Here is a 22,521-nt window from a genome sequence, read left to right on the forward strand (position 1 = left end):
GCAGGTGGCAGTCCTGCTGCCATGATGTGACATCCAATTGTGTTTGTGTGTATATCTCCCCTCCTTTATCTGTCATTTCTTCTTTTAACCTTTACATCAATTTTTTTAGTAAAATCTTTCAGAAATTTCAGGAGCAAAGAACATACTTTGACACATAAGCTCCTTTGAATACAGGCAGTGAATCTAAAATGTAAAATACTTCCCTAGGCAAATCCCAAAACCACAACTCTTAATCCTTCAAAGTTTTGTAATATTGAAGATTTGCCATGTCACACAGATTTTCACGCATGTAGTATCAGTTGTTCTACCAGCACTGCAATGTCAGTGTACTATGTCCGGGTAACACGAACCTTAAATATACGAAGAAAACACAAATTCCTTTTATATCAATTTAGACTGTGACGAGTTTACCAGGAACACAGTGTACCTAAGCTAGCATCTCAATGCTCTTCTTATATATATGATGTTTCAGAAATTGCTCACAGGGTTGACATTAGAAAGCCATAATATTTACCTTCTTAAAGACACAATACAGTTAGAAACCTGATGATCAGCTGATTTGTAGAAAAATATCAAGTTTAATTATTTTTAAACTAAATTCCTTGGCTCTACAAACTGACATGTTTTCCACCCCATTTTCAAAGTACTAATTTCACTGCATATATTTACATATCAAGTTGCTTTGTCTCAGTTGTTAAAAAAATTCCACACTGCAACAATTCTCCTCCATGTTCCAAACACTGAAGTATTTTTAAAACAAAAGCTATTTCAAGCACTGTGTTAGTGAGAAACTATTTTTCAATTTAATTATTTTCAAAGAAAAATATACATCTAAGTTTTAAAAACCTGTTCTCCAAATAATTTCTCCACTTTGCATATCACTGACATACCAAGAGATGCTGCCACTCTAATTTTGTGTGTATGGTAACACTTAGCTCTCAATTTACAAAACAAACATCTTTGCTGGAAAATTATTTTACTTGTAACGAATTCCATAGAAGCACAATTCTGATTGTTTTGTTTTCCATTATTTCCACCAGCATAAAGAAAACATCAATGCATTTCAAGACCTCTTGTCTAACCTAAAAACAACTTACAGACATTTCATCTTTCAAATACACCAGGGATTATTCACTTTTTTATTTGTAAAAAGGAGCATTAGCACATACAGCTGTATCTGTAGTTGTTATTGAACACTGAAAATGAACATCATGACAAAAAGAAGGAACCCACAAACATCTAGAGATATGAAAAACCCAGAAGTAATTACACTGAAGACAGTCAGTATCTGAGCACTGCATTGATGGTCCCAGAATCTGAATTCCTGACAAGCTGCCTATACATAAAGACCAGTAAAACAAAAACCCCAGAATACTAATGAAATCAGCTCTGATAAAAATACATAAAACATGGAAAGACTGACATAACACTGAAGTGATGGAAAACAAAGCGAAGTATATATGTCAAAGATTGACAAAAACTATAAATCAGTAATAATGATACTAAATCAGTAATAATAATACTAAAATGGAACTTGCATCTGAATCCCATATGTGTTGATTCAGAATTAATGGGATAAGAAAACTTAAGCCAATACCTAAAGAGAGAACACTTGAATATTTTCCATCTAAATATGCTTTACCATCTAACAATCTCTCAAGATAAAGTGATGTCAGATTTTTTGTCAAACTAACTTCAGTGATTAGTCAGAAGTGGCACTAATGCGTGATGATGAAGCCTAAGCTCAGATCCAAGTACTACAGTATCAAAATAATGTCTTTTTTTTTAATAAAAATAAACTCCCAACACAATAAAGATGAGAAATCTCTCAGATTATTACTTTCTTTTTTATGGAAAACTGTTATTGGAAAAGAGTGTGTTCAGATGCCATTTAAGTGTTACTAACTGCTGACATCTTTATGAAGTTTTTAGGCAAATATCTCAACAAATAATTACATGGTTCCATATAAAGGTAGCGCACTCGAAGGCAAATATAACAGATAACAGATCAATAATTTCCATTAAGATATGGGAACATAATTATCTTTGAAATTCCTGCTAGTTTATTTAACACAGCAGAAAATGAAAATAAAATTTCTTAGGTCACCAGTAAGTTTTTATATTTCTGTATGTCCTAAAGAAATATTTACTATTTATTCCCACTCCAGTCTGAAGTTTTAAACTGAAACAGGTGTTACCTAACAAAACTTAGCACTAGGCTTGTCTGTATCAGTTACAGGAGTGTGACAGTACTGGAAGCTACACACTAAGAAGCTCCTGCCTTCTCTGCTGCCTGTGAGAAACCAGGATTTTTTTTTTTTAAACCAACATCTTCCATCATTATTTTTATGCGCTGACTTCTTAAAAGGAATCACTTGTGTAACCAGGGCCATACCCATCTTCTCCACATCCTTTTATAAGCAATTTGTACAAATACAACACAGAAATGTATGTCAGCTTTAGCCCTGCAGCTTAATACATGGTCAGCAATTGCACAGAAGTTAAAAAATTCAAATGAACAAGGATCAAGATAAAATCAAGCATTTAATATGCTTTTTCTAAACAAAACAAAATAAATTCATAAATAGAATGGTAATACTACTAATAAATTACCATTCTACATAAATAGAATGGTAAACCAATGGTAACCTGTTGGTTAAGCAAAAGCATGGAAAGTGATTTTAATGGCTTTCTACTGAGGTGCAGGAGTTTGTTGCCACCATTCAAGGTTATATCTCTAAAGATTGCTTGACTTCAATATAAAAGACCCACCCAACCGGTTACTAAATGAGATGGACTTTTGATACAATGTTTTACATTATGGAACAACCTCCGACTTTTAAGGTGCCTTTCTGTCTTCAACACATCTTAAAATCTCCCAAGTGTTCAAAGGAAGAATGGTTCTGTTCAAAGTTGTTCGGCCATTCTTACAGAGGTATCAAAAAAATTCTATTTTACTTTCACAGCACAAAGCCAGACCTTTTCACCTCCATCACTTTTTTCTGTTCCACTCAAATCCTCTGGGCTGCAATGCTACATCATCCAAGGAGCAGGCAGAGACAGTCAAGTAGTTCCACAGACACTCAAATTAATTTCTTTTGATTCATGTCTCACAGTTGACCGGTCACAGAAGCAAGCAAGATGACACTAGGTCTGCCTTCAGGTTTTCCAACAGTTAGAGAATTTCTGCCCTACAAATCCATGTGAAACTATGCAAATATTCCATACCCCACCCAGAAAATCCTGACACTGTCACAACATCAGTTTCCAATATCCTGGGGCAAGACTCCTATGAGTTAGTCTGGAGAGGTGAACAGAACCAGACAAAAGACTAAACTCATCAGCTTGGAAGGTATTTGACTCACTACTTCTGAATTTTATCATAGATAGGAGATTAAATACAAGCCAGGGGAGTGGGCTGGCAACAAAGAAAATGTGGCAGCAGCAAACACTTCAACTAAAGAGCAAAGGAAAAAGATGCTTTCACACTTGAAAAACATGACATGTTTGGAAAAATCATCTGCCAAGTTCTATATATTTGAAATCCAGATAGTAGCAGTGATGCTGAACCTCACTGTGGAGGCCAAGCACAATGCAGCAGCATTCACTTTAGGATGTTACACCCCAATAATCCATCTTTCCCCATAGCCTATGCAGCACAGCTTTCTCAAAATGGGATGAGTATCAGACTCAAAGGATTATGTGCATGTAACTTCAGAGCATAAAACTAAGCCTGTGGTCCTGACAAGAGTTACTCCTTTGATTTTTACCCAAAATCATGTATTTACAAAAAGCATAGCCAAAACAGACACCCTACTTACCTCCATCCTCCTATAATTAAGTGTCCCTTAGTCAAAATAGATTAAACAATACAACCTTCTACACCCATTATATAAATATATATATATGAACATGACAGCTTCAGACAAAGAACAAGTTTACCTAAATGCTGATATAGTTGAGGCAGCAAATAATGACTCTTAAATGAAGCCATTTTGATTTCAAATTGACTAAAATTAATAATACTAATCTAATACACTGAAACGATAAATACTGCAAAAGCACACACAAAGATCTGGTATATGCAACTTTGTCCACTGCGACTATAAAATCAAACTCTACAACTTAAGTTTGAAAGAACATAATGTATCTTGAGAGTCAGCTAAATCCAGATAGTGTTTTACAGAAAAACAGATTGTTGAAATGAAAAAATTAAAAGAAAAACAATCATGGTAGCAAAGGCTATTTAGGTCACCTTTATTTCTGCTGTTACACTAACTAGTTACTGTCCACAAAGAAAAATCACACACACCTATCTCCACTGAAGCTAAATTCTTCTGTATCAGGATTAAGTCTGTGCCATTATCCTCAACAGCCAAATTACAACCCCCAATAAACAGAACTGTACAAAATGAAGAAGTGCTATAACTGAATGACTATGAAGAGAGCTTTTTCTAAATTACCTTGAGTTAAAAGGTACTGTGGTGCATAATGAATGCTACATAAGCAGACTGGACAGGATATTTTTATTGAACCACAATTATCAAAGGCAGGAGATCAACAACAGTTCCTGTATATACTGTGTTTCTAAACACCCTTTATCGTGATACATGTTCAACCCCCTTTACTTTAGACAATGTATTTCATGACCAAACATCCTTTCTTCATCCTACTCCCAAAATTCTTTCCCACCCTGTACCTTACAAACCTGCCTCCTGTCACCTGAAACTACCTAGCATTACTCTTTACCAAGTTTTGCTTCTAACTAATCAAAACAAGGGTACTATGTGCTTTCATGAACAAATTGGTGCTGCCTTCCATATCACCTCACTAAAAAGCCACTTAGCAATGGTACTTTGACTACTGAGTTTAAAAATAAAAATAACCTTGCTTATCTACAGATATGGGAGCATCCATGATGCCTCTGCAATATTACATCAGGCTTCCTGGAAATGACCCTTTTTGATAACCACATTTTGTGACAGTCCCAGCCAGTGGCTCAACTTCCTGCAAACACCTAAGCACAGCTGTACAGAAACAAGCTTCCACTGAAGATGGCGTGTGTCCCACTGAACCGCAGTCAGGCTCCTCTGCCGAGCCTGTGGGAGAAAAGCGCCAAGGCCACTGCCTGCTCACCACACCTATGGTTAATCCATGGTTATGGTGTCACAGCTCAGAGCAGGGCATGTAGGAGACCAACAGAAAAACAAGTACTACTACTCTTCTTCAGATATACCAGATGGCCTATAAAGGTTCCTTCCAACACAAACCATTCTATGATTAAAGCATTAGTTCAGTATGTAGCCCAAAATACTGTACTGAATTATTTACTTGTGGGCCACCTGCAGTTAATGAGCCAAAAACACTTTCTGTAATCTCAGGTGGACATGGTGTGCAAAACAACTAGACATGTTTCTTCTTCATTTATAACTCAAGTCTCTAAAATTATGGTTCCTCCCGTAGTTTCTTTTCTATCTGTGCACCATCTATCTGTTCTCCAACCACTGCTAAATTGAACTACAGAAATTCAAATTTTCCCTTCCTCAGAAGACAGAAGAGCTGCATGTGCACTTCAAATTACATGAGTGAAGGAACTGAAAGTGAAGCAAAGAATGGAGCAAAGTGAAAAAAAATAAGAGCAGTCTAATAGTTTGAAACTTACCCTCCCAGAACAGTCCGTGAAATAGGGAGTTATTGCTACAGGGAATGCTTCAAATTAAGGTGCAGCAGAGCTCAGAACATGCAGTCCACTGAAGCCAGGCAACCATTTGTAGTATCTCCATATCCAGTAAAAAAGCAAAGCAGCAGCATCATTCCCAAATTTCTACAATACCAGTCCCAGCCTTTACAGGAACCACTATTTTACTATTTTCTGCCTTTCTGACAGCTTAGTGTGCAATCACTACATCCCTTCCGTTAGAGGTACACATGAAATAAAGTTAGTTTGTGCACCAGTATGTATTTGAATAGCATTCACAAACCACAGCAATCTCATTATTTTCCTGTCTTCACTGTCTTTTTTTAAACAATGTATTATACTTTGACCAGTAGTTCTTGTCCTACACCCAACTGCTGCTTACTTCCTTGACAAAGGGCAACATGCAACACATGACAAAAGGCAATTGAAAAAGCATCATGAGAAGGGATGATACTGACTTTTAGGCATTAACTGATCAATAATCTGCAGTGTAGCTGCAGGATCTCCAGCAGAGTCATTGACATATTTTGTATTATTTATTTTTAAATCAACGGTTTGGCATTAACTAGTTAAGTTCACTTTCACTTCTTTATTTCCTTAGGTTTAAGTATTAGAGTCATCGGAATTTTAGGTAAATCAGATGTAAAATGGGCAGCAAGATGCAAAGTAACCTTTATGTGAGGAAACCATTTATTTTAATATAAAATTACACATGCAATACACAGAAACTGAAACACTGAGAGAAAGCCTTACTGCCATACAGGCATCAATCAGAATTTTCTACTAAAGGCAAGCAGAGCAACAGTGACAACTTTTATTCTAAATTACAGTAACAGAAGAACATCTGCTACAAAGAGGATAGAGTTAATATATCTAAAATTTCAAACAGGGAAAGCCAACGTTCACACAAAATGAGAAAGTGTTGTATATGCAAACACTGTGATCACACAGATAATTTAATGGAGAATAAAAATTACTAACAGATGAAACTATACTGAAACAGTAGCTTATTTAAATGTTTAACAATACAAAAGATAGAAATAACCACATAAAATTTCACTGTAAAAGCAGATAAAGCACAGAATTCGTTTACAATACTCAATGCTGTTATTTTATGTGGCACCATTTTTATTTTAGATCAACTGCGACGTAACTTTATGTAGTAGATTAAGACAAAAAGTAAGCAATTCTGCAATGGAGTAATTTCAAGTAGCTTTTAGATATTTTTTTTTTTTTACCTTTTACAACAACCAGTATCTACCATTTTGTTCTTAGACAACTATTCTTGTGTATAAAATAATGGGTATGGTGCTGCTGAAAGTCTGCACTGTATACTCAAAACTTGTCTAACACTGTTTTCTTGTAATCACTCTCTTACCCTATCCTTTCCTTCTCTCGGAAGGACTTTGCGTACAACACATATGTTCACAGTACTTTTGAAAAACGGGTCTTTATTCATTTCTTGGCGAATAATACAGTCATAAAGCTTCCAAATCCACATTTGCTCCGAAAAGCCTAAATTCAGAAGTTAATCAGTACATGAATGAACATCACACGTACTTTTGTAGGTGCCATAAGTAGAGCCACAAAGGTGACCAGAGGGCTGGAGCACCTCTCCTACGAGGAAAGGCTGAGAGCTCTGGTTATTCAGCTGTGGTTATTTCAGTGCCTAAAGGGGGGCCTACAGGAGAGCTGGAGAGGGCCTGTGGTGACAGGACAAGGGGTAATGACTACACTGAAAGAGAGCAGGTTTATTCTGGATACCAGAAGGAAATTCTTTACTGTGAGGCTGGTGAGGAACAGAGAAGTTTTCCCTCTGTAGAAATGCCCCACCCTTGGAAGTGTTCAGGGTGATGTTCAATGAGGCTTAGAGCAACCTGGTCTAGTGGAAGGTCCCCTACCATTAAAGACATGGTCCTTTAATAGCATAGACCATTCTACGATGGTATGATTTTATAATCTTGTAACACTGAACTAAAAATCTCCAAAGACAAATGTCCAAGTACTTTTATGTTTCTTAGCACTGTAATTACCTCCACACCTAAAAAAGTCAGCATTCTTTCTTCAAAAACTGACCATTACAACCCATACTTTAAAAATCTAAGTTCATTACATCAGTGAATGCTTTGAAATGCTTTAATTTACAAATTAAAATTCTATTAGCTTCTCTACCAAAACATAATACATCTTTCATTCCTGATAGTTTTATGGTGTGAACTTGGGATTTGTCTACATTAGTATTTTATTTCAGGTAAGGGGCATGTTTTTGAATCTCCTGATCTGCTCCACTTCCTGTGCTTTCGTGCAAATTACACTGGGGCCTTGGAACCAGCGAACTGGATTTCTTTTAGAGCTCCTACTTGTAACAGGTACTGAGTCTTCTGGGCCACACTAGACCTAGCCCAAGAAAAACCCTTTAGAAACTTATCTAGCACAAACTTATGTCTTCAGCATAATTTGTTTTGCAGTTTTACAAATCCCCTCTTGCCAGGCTGTGGGATATACCAACACACAACCCAAGCTTGTCCCCTGCACACTACAGCTCCAGTGCTGCCAGGGAGGCTCCACCTCAATTTCAGGAATAAGCTCAGCCTCTGCAACCATTCAGTGTAAGCCACACTAGTTCTCATTCTGGATTCATAAGCACTGCACACATTATTCACTAATATTACATTGATTGTGAATGCCATTGCAACAAACGTAAGAAAATGTTTAAAATTACCTATCATCTGACATGTTAGCATAATACAAATTTGACATAGATACTGCCAGCCAGATGATGCTGGAGTCCTAAAACAAATCCCACAGCACCATCCAGGACACATCAAGCAAACATTTGGAAGGTGCTGCAGTCTACAAATGATTCACATTCCTGAGCTGTGACTTCCCACTTTCCACTCTTCCTTGCATTTTGAGGCTGCTATTATTAAAGTAAAAAATTTTAAAGTAGCAGCTAAACTAATTTGACTTAAAGAAATTTGTGTGAAAATTTCTGAACAAATAAATCCACAACAGTTAAAGCTTCTCAGTTGTTGTTTTAAAAGGCAGGAACAGAAAAGAACCTGCCATTATTTTTTATTCTCAGTCAAAAATTCCACAAACTATTTATAGACAGCTCTAATATACTTGGCAGCAAGCAGTGGAAATTGGAAATCTAGCAGAGACACTGGCTCAGCTTCAACAAGATTCCTGATTTTAAGCACATAAGTAGTTCTATTCATGTCACACCTACAATTCTGCCCATGCAGGTATGAAGGAGGTTACCTGACTGACCAATGCTTGAAGGTCATACATGTTCTCATGTGGTAATCTCACACAGCATTTCACATTAGACAGATATTAGAAAATAAAACAGATTACTAAACCAAAATTAAACAATTTAAACAGTGAATTCAGTCACCTAAACTACAGCTAACTCTCAACTTGAGAAAAAAAAAATCAGGGAATCAGAGGAAAAGGGAACAGATCCAAAACTACAGGGGAAGCAAGAGGGACTATACTGCCTACCCATCCTTAAATGAGCTGTGTCCTTTATGAGGCTTGGAAGCCTATTCTTATCTGATTAGACCATATCATTGATTTGAAACTAGCACTTTGCCCTCCTATTTGGAAACTTCCCCTGCTATATCACTTAAAGAACTAGAAAAACCCTAAGTTTCTAGCTATTTTAAACAGCTATGTTTAAAGTACTAAAAACTGTTATTTTACGAAAGAACTGCTCAGCCCATTTGTACATGTTTGACTGCAGTAACTATCCTTTTCTGAAACCTCATTTCAGAATTTTAAATTACATCACATTTGAGAAGTGCCAGACTAGGGGAAAATTTTGATGTGTGGGCTGCACAGTGCTTATACAGTAGAGGAAAGAGCATTGCAAATTTGATTCATACTCTTCACATGCTTTGTACTTTTGCCTACTGGTTTCTTTAAATCACTCTTGCAGTAAAAAATATTCATTTTGTTTTTTTCATCATGCTAAATTATTTCTCATCTTAATTCTTTGTAAGTACAAGAACAACTGCTAGCATACAACAACTTATATAGAGCTGGCGTATTCTATTTCATACAAGTAAAATCAAAACCCTGTAACCATCTATGAACAAATAAGATTTCATTACTCTGTCACAAGTTAGATGGTAACAGCAGGACTTCATCAGGTCATATGTTCTTAAAATATAATAGTGCTGGTTATCCTCTTTTCCTTTCATGATTTGGGCCCATGCCATCCTGAAAAAGCACTAACAGAAGAAATTATATCATTATTCATAAATAATAACTGCAACCATCAAAAAATCTACTATAAGGTTGAAGAAGTGAAAATATAATCTGCTATTACTCCATGAATCTGTACCAGAAACCCACAAAACATCCAAGCTTCTGGTTCCAGATTACAGTATGACTCAGATTTACAACGGATTTTTTTTCCAAAAAAGACTGAAATAGTGTAGGAGTACTTGATATTGGAGGGTGGGGGAGAATCACAAGGGTTTCTGAAAAGAAGGAAAACACTGCTCTACTGTTGCATCTTTTTAGTGAGCCTACATCTCATGTGCCCTCCCTCCAAAAAAAAAAAAAAAAAAAAAAAAAAAAAAAAAAAAAAAAAAAAAAAGGCCCAAAGATCCATCCAGAGAATAATGGTTCCAAAATCCAGAAAGTCCACTGGAATAATAAAGTTACAACATCTATTTATTTCAAGTCTTTATTCAGCAGAAGAGCTACGATGTCACAATCCAGACAGAGATCAAGGAGGAAATTTCATGGTTCTGATTGAAGCAAAAATAGGGGATTGAGAAATCAAACTGCAATTTCCAGATCTGCTATATTCTTTTTAGAACATTGAACTGAGCAAATCAGGGAACACTGGAGTCAGTGGTATAGTGCTGTGGAGCTTCGACTTCCACCTTTATGACAGTAACAATAAATTAGAATTAACTGCAACACATCCCAGCTGCATTCACTGTAGTGACACAAGTGACTTGAAAGCAAGCAGGTTACTGGGAAAGGCAGTAAAGCAACAGTCTATTTACAACACATTTTGCACATATATCAAACATAAAAATCATAAAAAACACTGCATGTTTATTGCATCTAGGAAAAATATCCTCATTTGAAAGATAAAACTGTGCTTTCTTTCCTTCTTGCTACTTATTAGAAATAAATCTTTGATTTTTGACGACTTTTTTATACTCTTTCATGTGTTTTGTTTTCTTTCTGATAGAATTAAAAAGCACTGTAGAGTTCCCAAGAAAACCTGTTTCCTTTATGAAAACAGTTCACACAAACTACAGACTTTGCAAAGACTTGTGCAGACTTGTTTATGCATGATCTGGTAACTGGAGTTTTTGGACCCCACGCACCTATTCACACTGAAAACGAACCTAAAAAACTTCTGCCCAGCTACCTTCCCGTAACACAAGACAGTCTTGCTGTCCCTTGTTAATGCTTCACTGAACTAATTAAAGTATAGAAGTTACCTTGCATAGTGTAACCCTGCACCCATTCACAAGGATTGCAACAACATAGTGAAAAGCACAGGCCAAGGGGGAAGAGCTCCTAAGGCAATGCACTTTTTTTGCCGTTCCCCTCAACATCCGTGAAAAAATGCTTTTTTGTTCATCTCAGGCAAACAACCTTGTGCAAAATTAATTTCATTATTTATTACGAGCTATTTGATCTACTCCAGTGACAGCAGACAGAAGTGGAGGTGTCACCAAATTTCAAGGCAACCACAACATGTAGGTGCTTCTATTCTTGCTACTGAAAATACATTGAATTGACACAGTTCTTGCTCTAATGTCAGCTGAGAAATTTCAATTGCTATGATAGGAAAGGCTATTAATTACCTACACCAACTTTCTAGAATTGTCTAAACAATGCTATTTATTAAATATCCTCAGAATTTAGGAAGAATAAGAGATGAACTTGCTGTGACTTGCTGGTCATAACATACTGCATTCCTCAAAATGTACTGTGAATCACAACAAGCCAGAAAAGACAAGACATGAATAGAAGATAGATTGCCTGCAAGACATGAAAATTATTTTACCCAGATTAGTAACTTCTTTAAATAAGAATCAGATCTTGAAATTGCTAAAGCATATTCCTAATGTCTGCAGATATACTTGCACGGGTACACTCAGCACCAGTGAAAGAATTCTGTGCATAGCAGCCTTGGTATTTTTAGATTCTTTTGTGCAAATAGACTTGATTCATCAAAGCAAACAAATGATAAGGGAAATAGCCAATAAAATTTATAATTCAGTAAAAATTATTTTGTCTCCAGTATTTTATGCAAAATCTATATTCTTTGAGAAAACTGAACAAGAGCTACTGCATTGATTCCAAATAGGAAACTCCAGAGAGCCTCATGGATATTTTAACAAAGTCTAGAAGCCATCTGTACGTATTTCTACAATTTAAAAACCAATAGACAAATAGGTGCATATTGCTAAGACCCAAATTCTCCCCCTCTCTTTGAAAAGATCTCTTCCTTTTTTTTCCTGCTTCCCTTCCATGTTATCTGCTATGAATCCTGTAACTCTCCTGTAACTCGCCTGCAAGAATAATGCTGGCGCTGTACCTCACACATTAGCATGAGTTTATTTCAAACACCATAGAGAATGTTAGAAATAAATTTTCAAAATAAATTTGTGATAATTTCGAGTCTTCTTTATTTGCTCATGATACAGTAACATAACACTGCATGGCTATTTTCCTGTAACAGTACAAATAGGCTTTTCTCATTATTATAGCTTTATTGTGTCAGGAACTGTACAAACAAGAAAAACAACTCTTATTCCACAGAACTCATTCTTTTGTAGAAACTGGGTATGATACATTTTTGTCAGATAAAGGAAAGGACAATGAAAACAACACACAATTCATAAAACAACTGGAAACTCAGCCCATCATGTTCCAAAACAATCAAATGGCAGTGCTTTACAGGAAGCAAAGCAGACAGGTAGGGTTGAAGAAAGCACTGTATGATGACTTTGTGTTTTCTAGGGACAGAACTACTGAGGTGATGGGAAGCACAAAGGAAAGAATGGTTAGGCTTGAGTAACGTTTTAAGTAATAAAGCTATCAGTACTAAAGAAACACAGCAGAACAACAGGAGAGAAAAACCAAGTGAAACAGAACTCTGACATACAGCTATCCTGTGCTAACAACTATCTCCTCATTGTGCTTCACCTTCCGTCTCTCCCCCAAGTAACTGAGAAAAAAGTACAAAATTCTAAGCACCAAAGGGAAAGGCTTGTCCCTTTCATGAAACATTTGGAAAGCCTGAGTTACATTGATTGTCCTGGAGGTGGTAAACAGAGACAAGAGAGATTATGTGAAAACACTTCCAATAAAATAACTGCAAGATAAGGACAGTTAACATTACCACCTTTATATGCACTGGAAACACGTGCACTTCTGACAGTCAGAATACTATTTCTCATATTGCACAGGACTCTAGGGTACTACAGCCTCTTGCCATGGGGGTTCCCAGTAGTGAGAAAAGAAAAACACAATCTTCTACTATCAGGGACTACAAACGTGAGTGTTGGATAGTACTATGTCTCCACAACTGCAAAATAAAAAGAAATAAAATCCTTTCTGTAGAGCTGGATAAGCATTTGACTAGACAGACAGTTTAGACAGCTTCAGTTCAGCAGAGTACAGCCCAACCTCAAGGCAGCCATAGTACACATAACATTGGTTGAAGAGAACACAATGGAGTCTGTTTCAAAACACTTAAGTATGTAATTTCCCACTATTAAATTGCATCCATGAGACTCACAAATTATCCCTGAAAAACTTTAAATGTGTTAAAGTACACACACAAGTAATTTGCTATACGGATTCTGGTTTTGGCTTTTTACATAGCAAGTATTTGTCACAGAAACTAAAGGATCACAATTACTAACAGATGCCATACTTTACAAATGAAGGCTTGTTTGTATGACCCTAAATGCACTTTCTGTGCCTACTCTCAGCAGTCGTTAAGATAAAGTCTTACATTTTATGGTCACAAAATCCCAGATTTTATTATATTACAGTAGCTCAAAGCATTCAAGAATCTTTCATTCTTTTATGTAACATGAAATCTGAACTACACCCATATTTCCTTCTTAAATATGCACAGATATTCTAATCTGTCTATCAACTACATCCATGCAGTCCTGAGCAGCAGAACCATAATTTCTATAAAAGTGCTTTGCAAGGAATTGGAAATATCTACAAAATTCACCGTAAATGTTTCTCTCAGAGTCAAATTAACTCAAACTGAGTGGTACATTGCACTCTGAACCACCATGTTTTAGATATAACTTCACTGCACTTCGAAAGAGTAAAGAGGTTTCCCTGGAAGTTAGGTAGTTGAAATAAGCATATTTACAGAGGTGTGAATTGGCCCACTCCCCCTCAATGTCACCAACCAAACGAAAAAGTCTATGGAGATGAATGACAAAGAAATAAGCTTCCTCCTTTCACTGAAACACAGCCATACTAGGAACCATACCGTCTCCCTCAGCTTCAACACAGCCAGCATGAGGCTGCCCATTTCTAATACTCCCCAGGCTCACCCACGTGCCCGTCCCACCAGCAGAACCAGGAAAGGGGGTTCAGAGAAACTTGCATGCTGGGAATGTGCACTGCGAAAACGAAAGAGCATCACACTGCAGTGCTCTGAAAAACCTTACCAAACCATCAGTTCCCCAGGGAGGGAAAAGCAGGCAGCTGTGAGTAAACATACACACACGCACACAGAGAGGCATGCTCTAGGTCAGACTTCCAATGACAAAAGCACAAACAGGAAGAGAGGGTTAAACACAGTAGGAGGAATGAACACCTTGGAGAAGAGAATGCCATCTAACAGGTATTTCCAAAACCCTTATCACCATATACCTTACATTCATATTTATAATTACCTTCCAGTATGCTATCTCTTCGCCTAGTACACCTCTCTTTGACATAAGCTCTTCTGAACTATGCTTTTCTTGATCAAAAAACACTCTCACGACTTGTTTACACAGGTCATTAAAAATTCCTAAGAGTATTTTAAACAACTTTTTCTTTCTGCAATCCAGCTTCTTTAAAAAACTTATTAAAATATATGGGATAATATATTAAAAAAAAATACTTTCTCTGTGGAAAACTCTGACAAGAATCATTCTGATTAACACCATATGACTGAAGGTCACATTAAATCCAGTTCATAATATCATCCTCCAAAAGCTGTTTTGATTAATTTGAGCATATTCGCTATTACCCAACAATGTAACTATCAATTCAAGATTTTCTTCCTGTAGATCACTCAGTTGTGCACATCTGCACCCTCCCCACAACTTCCAAATGCTCTGGACTATTTCTACATTTGGCACAACAGTAACAGCACTAAAAATCCAGTTAATAAAAATTTAAAGTAAAAACCTTATATTTATATATGTACCCCAAGATAATGGTTTCATGGTCGATTTGTTACTAAGTGTAACAGATTGTAACACACAATACAGTAATCCATGATAAAGAACATTCTACCTCTGCTTCCAAGAAAATCTTTCTGATCTGAAGAAACTCTAAGTGGCAGCAGCAGATCATCACTAAACCTCTTAAAGCACTGCATCCATTCACTTAAACACAGCTGACATATACAACAGACTGTTTCTAACGAGCAGATGAGAGGAAATCAGTTGGTAGCAACATCTCTAAAACAAGAATAGGAGCTGGAGTTTTAAATAAAGCAGAACAGATACTGCTCTGGAAGTAGCCTACTTCCATAACAAAAACTCGGCAACTGGGTATTTCCCAGAAGGATGCTGTTGGCATTTAAATAATTTAGGACGGCTCTTCATTCTCTATCTTCCCTCTGAGGGCAAGACTAATCTGCCTACACTGAGAACTGAGACTTCTCTGAAGACAAGTTCAGATCATTAAGTCATGCTCCTGTTGCCTCACATTCCTTTAATAAGCCAGTCTTTTCCCACACTGACTCTGCCTTAAATTACACCAAAGCAAGACTCCCCACTTCACTCACAGACAAGCAGTATCAGATCAGAAATGCGGAGTAACAAACTATGCAGGTACAACCATGAAAGAGTTACTTATTTTCTGTGCTTCAGCTTCTACCTTGCTCAGTATACTTAACAGGAATACCGTCAGTATTAGTCTACCTCAATAAATAAACCTCAGATAATGAAGAGCTTTTAGGAGACTATCCAAAGAATATATTAAAACAAAAATATTTATTGAAGGTTTGCTACCAACCATGCCACATCTTGGAGCACAATAAATTCAGAAGCAAATCAGGTTTATAGTATGCTTTTGGAGTAAGCCTATTTTTAAGAAGAAAGCCTAGTACCAGCAAGTCACCACTAGGTACATACATGCTCTTTTATGAAGAGAGATCACATATGAAGTTAACAGCCAACGAGGGAAAGAAACAACAGTCATTTGTTGGGACACTCAGTCAACCTGTGTATGACTGAAAAAAATGGTTTTTTGAAGAAAGGGATGAAGAATGTTTTTTTAAAGAGTTAAGTGAAAAATACATTACTTTTTTATGTTAATTACTTACCAAATTTGATAGGCAGTTGTATTCTTTTTGATGTAGCTTCTTTTCAATGCACAAGAAAAGCACTGTTACACTTTTGCATTGATGAAAGCAGATTACATCCCTTACAATTCCTTACCCGTAACTTTGCCTAATGGATAATAATAGTTCAAGGGCACAATAATAATAGCTTAAGCCACAGTTTAAGGGCATTGGCTTTGCTGTGTGTTGGCTCTTTGAGAAATGAAAAGGGTATCTCTAGAAGATGTTAAGTCCTGAGAAAGAAATATAAAGGAAGCCTGGAATATTTCATTGTACCAGAGTTTTCCATTCCTCATCTGCTATTGATGGTAGATACATACACAGCTTTCTAAGATTACTGAGAATTTTCAAGTTGATAGAGATTGCAAAACTGAAGAGAAAGGCTTATATGTGATAAAGCAGATATTGTGAAGACATCATACCTGCAAATTCTTACACTGTTTATACTTCACACTGATGGTTATCCGCTTGCCTATTTACTTCCTTCTCCTTTCTGGATCATCTGCAGAAGTACCCAGAGGCTCAGTACTGACATTACATGGCAACTTTTAGATGGAATCTGCCATTATCAGTTGGGGCACCAAGACAATGTGATTTCTCAAGACCTGTGTATTCATCTGAAGCATTTAGCTGGTTCAGTCCCCAGAAGGTAACTTGTTAGACTTGCTGTGGCTAAAGGCAGCCACACAGATGGCAATTCTGTCGGCCTTTGTCCTCACCACTGTATAGTTGTCACAAATGAGTGTTTTGGGTTTTTTTTTAAATAGTCATTGATCATGCTACAACAGGTGATACTTTATTCTGCTTCTAAAAGGTTCTAAGGCTCCAACAGCTATAGCTTTCCTTTTTAGGAAATGTAGCTGGAAGAGGAAAAGAGGTATATTAGGCTTCAATGCATTAATTCAGCTGTAAAATAAAGGGTAAAAAATACTTTCATTTTACATACATTTCACTCTATTAAAAGCCAACCTGATAACAAAATTCAGCACTTGCTCCTACAGTCTTTTTAAATGGAGGCACTGAATTTTAAAATAGCAAAAGATGTGACACAGCATGGTGACAAGTACAAGATCAATGTCAGACATAATGCCTACATATTCATATTCCTATTTATCTGCCTTTATATAATGAAGTATATTGCTAATTTAAGTACATATCCTTCCTGTTTAAGAGCAGATTTCCAGATACAGGGAGAAAAGCACTCCCAGGAAAATGGAACCCCATAAAGTGCAAACCAAACTGATTACCTGTCTAAATAAATTAAAATATCATCAAGGCACTTCAGAAAAACACCGAAGTACAATGTATTTCAGTACAGGCATGAAGGAGTTGTTTAGTAAGAATCTAACACCATGATCTTTACGTTCATAGCAGTAATTTATACATCACATTCAACAATTTAAATTTAAAGCTACTTCAGACCTCTTTCTCATTACAGAAACTCATCTCCTTCAAAAAAAATTTTTTTGGATGTGATCATTTTAGTTGAGCAACACACAAGCCTGAGAAATGGCATGTTTATTTCAAATTAGGTGCTTTGAGTACTTTATCGGCTCCCAAATGCACAGTATGGTCAGTAAAACCTCAGATTAAAATTTTAAATTCAGCTATATTTTAATCATCACTCATTTCTGAAAGTTTTTACATTTTATGCTGAATTCCTTCACAACCAACACTTTAAACTGCTATCTCAGACTTCAGATCCACCTCCTTCGTAAAGCTTCAAAATACAGATAGTTTTGGAACACTGGCGAACCAAAGTTAAACACAGACCTATTCACTTAATCCTCACATACATATTCCGGGCTTCCATGCTTCTACTTAACATTTTAAGACTGATGTACAGTTGAATATTTCAAGATATTAATTCAAAAAAAGTCACTATCAAGCACTAATAAAACATTCTGTTAGTTAGGAGTGTGACCCAGCCATGGCCTTAACTTTATTCTCTGGGCAGATCTGACTTGAAGGATGTTATTGTGTAGGACAGTTGCGCTGTTCCTCCTAATCTGCAGCTAGAAAACAGGATCTCTTATTCCAGGAAAACTCCTCATGGACCCTCGAAGTACCTTCATTGGGTTTGCATGGCCAGGTTTTGGTAGCAGAGAGTTTATAGGAGTGGCTTTCTGGAGAAGCTGCTGGAAGCTTCCACTGTGTCCAGGAGAGCCAATGCCAGCCAGCTCCAAGAAAGATGCGCTGCTGGCCAAGGCTGAGCCCATCAGAAATGGTGGTAGAGTTTCAGTGATAACTTATTCAAGAAGAAAAAAAAAAAAAAAAGTTATTGTGCAGATGTAACTGCAGCCAGAGAAGAGCAGAGTGAGAGTATGTGAAAGGAACAATTTGAAGACATGAAGGCCAGTGGAGAAGGAAGGTGCTCCAGGCTCTGGAGCTGAGATTCCTCAGCAGACCATGGTGCAGCCAGCCCATGCAGTCCATGGAGGATCGCAGGGATGCAGAGATCCACCAGCACCTGTGGAGGAGGCCCACACCAGAGCAGGTGGATGTTGAGAGGAGGATTTGACACCATGGGAGGCCCACGTTGGAGCAGGCTCCTGGCAGGGATCTGCAACACCATGGAGAGAGAAGCTCATACTGGAGGTATCCTGCTAGGACTTGTGGCCCTGTGGGGATCCAGGCTGGAGCAGGCTGTTCTTTATGGACTACACCCCATGGAAGAATGGTCCATGATGCAGCAGTTCACAGAGAACTGTTTGCCCATGGGAAGGACTCACACTGGAGAAGTTCATAGAGAACTGTCTCTCATGCAAGCAACCTCACAATGGAGCAGGGGAAGGACTCCTCTCTGTGAGCAGTGGCAGGAATGAACTGTGATGAACTGACAGAACCCCCATTCCCTGTCTCCCTGTGCCACTGGCAGGCATGAGGTAGAGCTGAAAAAGAGGAAAGGTTGGAGGATGGTGTTTTAAGGTCTGTTTTGCTTCTCATTTTCCTGCCCCAAATTTGTTAAATTCAATTAATACCTCTAACTTGAGTCTGTTTGATCTATGACAGTATTTGGTGAGTGATCTCCCTCAAGGACCTTATCTCAACCCATTAACTCTTTGTTATACATTTTCTACCCTGTCCAGTTGCAGAAGGGAGTTAAAGGAGTGGCTTTGGTGGGTGCATGGTGTTCAGTCAGGGTCAGCCCACTACAGTGCCACACACAAGCCTTACAATTCCAGTTGACAGTGTGGAAAGTGGACTGTGCTCCTCACTAAAGCAAGAGGATACAGTTCTTTCCCCCAGGAAAATGTACTCATCTACAGTGTAAAGTCAGAAGTGTACTGTCCCACATTTCCACAACGGATGAAGAAAACCAGAAAGCTAGTATTGTGGACCTAAAAAGAGGTTAGCAGCATTAGCACTCACCTGTGGTATACTGGATTGTCATTTCCATGAGAACTGTGATACCACTGAGGCTTTGTTACAGTGTGCACAGATGACAGACACAACAGATAATTTAAAATCTGGAACTGAAGTGAGACAAACTAGACAACACCTAGGCAACAGGCACTGGAAACAGCATTAGCCAGATCAGCAACAATAGGGAGGTAGGTCATTAGTAACCAGACTATAAACAAGCAGCTCCCAGGCACATCCTGCAGTAAAGCTGCTGGAGTGCAGAAATGCCAAATGCCAGGATCAGCCAGAAAAGGGATCACAAAAAAGAATGCTTAAAAATATTGACAAAAGCCATTCACTGAATTACAAAATGTTCAAAGATCTCTACTTGTTTATTCACTTATTTGCTAAAGTGCAGGCCAAATGCGGGAATCCAATATTCCTGAAACACTCCTCTGCCCGAGAATACTTGGAAGGCCAGAGATCAAGACCTCAAGCAATTTCCAAGCCCTTTCTGCGTTCAACCCCTTTTTTTTTTGCCTGCCCAAAAGAGTAACCTCTTAGACTGATTAGATGCTCACTCAGCCTCCCTAACACCCTCAAAATAAAAGGCTGGTTCCTTTCCTCCCTCCTATTTGCCCAATCTCTTAAAAAAGAGCTATTCTTGCAGATATCTTGGCCTCCTATTGCACTCTGAAGAACAGTTCTGCCATCTTTAGCTCTGAATGTGCCTTAACAAGACACCCCAAACTTTCCTTCCCTTGCCATCCCAGCTCTCCTGTCTTCATGAATCTCTCCAACCACAGACACCAGCTGAACTTTAGCCATGGAACTGACTGCTCCTTCAGTATCTTTAGATAGGAAACATGACAAATGGGAGGTGCCCTGACAAGGGACTATTTCTACTAATTATACAATCACCCAAATCCATCCCTGTCAGTGCTTCCAGCTGCAAGTTGCTGTGATCAAGAGTCATATGTCTGGTGTCATTCATCTTCCTGACTTAAGAGCAGACATGTCTCTCAGATTATTTTAACTGATGTTTAGATCATGAGAAGGACATATGTTCTTTCTTCATACTTTTAAAAAATTACAAATTGGAAAATATGAAATATGTATTCTCTCAAGTCCAGTTACAAATATTTTTGTGTGGTTAAAAGCCTATTTTGAGTTAAATCCCTGTACAGTCTCCTTGAGCACTTCTTTAGAAGACAGCAAATGGAGAAATGTAATTCTTCAGTAATATGAAGAGCAGGCTGAAGTAAATACAACAATATTATAAACAAAAAAGCACCTTAATTAGGACTCTAAAATGAATCTCTGTTCGAAAATTACTCTGTTGAACTCTACATGCAGGAAATAAAGAAAGGGAAGGTTAAAGTCTCCACTTAAATCTATGTGATAAGAGAAGCACATATGTATGGATTTGTTTACTGCATGTGATTTATTCATTATCTCAGTCCCAGTTACTACAATATCCCTAACAGAAGCTTTTATTTGAGATACTCCATACAATTTCATAGAAAGAAAACACCCTACCAGGGTATACTAATTCACTGGATTATAATATCCTTTGTGAAGCACAGAAAAAAAGGCATTAAGTAAAGTCTTATCAAAATTCATATTCAGCTAAAATCTAGAAGCCAGAGCACATGAATGTAAGTGTGTACCTTCCCACTACAAGGCACATCAAACAAGACTTTATTTTTCTGTTCTAAACTGCTTACCTTCAGTTATTGAAAACTTCTTTCTAAAGGAACAGCTCCTTAAATTAGTAGGATTATTAATTTTTTAAGATATATAATTGACTAGAACAAATTTATTTCTAGTAATACCAGATACAAATTAGAAGAAAATCTTATTTTTTCCACATAATAACTATTCTCACAATCCTTCTGTACTTACAGAGGGACTTATCTATGATATCTCCCAATAGGTCATTTGAAGCTGGAGTAATAAAGTTACAGGACCCTCTAGCAGACTAATATGCTCTTAACTGTTAAATACAAGCAACTTCCTTACAGACTTCCACCACATGCCAAAGCGTGCTCACACAGCTTGTTAGAGAATCACTCTACTGTTTTATGGCTACAACTGACTGTGAATATCTGCTCTAGTTACCCACAGTCAGTCCCAGGAAAACATCTCCAAGGTTAAGCACAGGGTAGTCATGAATTACAGATAATCAGTTGGGTGAAACATGCAGTTCCCATTCCAGTATATAGTTCAAATGTACTTTCTAGTCACAGAGAAATACAACCAGTTCACTTTCATTGCTTTGCGGAATTTATAATTTACTAAGTGTGAGCACGTTGACCTTTCTCAACAACAAAAAATTCCACAACCAAATAAATGCATCTGGGAAAGTCCTATAAGTAATAAAACTCATAAGATGCTTAAGTGAGAGACCACCTCAACTCAAGGTACTAAACCAAACAGTTTTGTGTGACTCCCTTTCCCCCTTCAAAACATGCTCGACTTTAAGCTTTCTTAAATTTGGGGAGGTTGTTATTTTTCTTTGCTAACTTCCCGACTAGTTCCAAAAAGTTGCTCCTCACAAAATATCTGAGAAAGATATACAGAAATTCCCCCATAACCTAAAATTGTGTCAAATACAATAGCAGAGGGGGAAAAAAAAATGTCTTGTACATAGCTATTTAAATATGTTAGCCTTGATAAGAAGACACCACCACAATGTACCAAAAGTTACAGTATATCCAAATTTAAAGTATCTGTTCAGAGAAACAAGTCCAAACCACAACTTAGATTAGGGCTTTTTTGAAGTGTTGGTGCGGATGTGTCAATTATGCTGGATTTAGTAGTTTTAACTTAGATACTCACAAGAATCAATAACACATATTTCAAAGCAAATGTAATGCTTTGCATGATGAATCACCAG

The 22,521-nt window shown here is 37.3% G+C and overlaps 1 protein-coding gene across 1 annotated transcript in view; it reads right to left on the bottom strand.

The window, feature by feature from the left end:
* The window catches only part of LRP12 (LDL receptor related protein 12), a 50,946-nt gene that overhangs the window by 22,604 nt on the left and 5,821 nt on the right, over window positions 1–22,521 (bottom strand). The window lies entirely within an intron of this gene.

The sequence above is a fragment of the Sylvia atricapilla genome, chromosome 1, assembly GCF_009819655.1.
Source record: "Sylvia atricapilla isolate bSylAtr1 chromosome 1, bSylAtr1.pri, whole genome shotgun sequence".
In the NCBI taxonomy this organism is placed as follows: Eukaryota; Metazoa; Chordata; class Aves; order Passeriformes; family Sylviidae; genus Sylvia; species Sylvia atricapilla.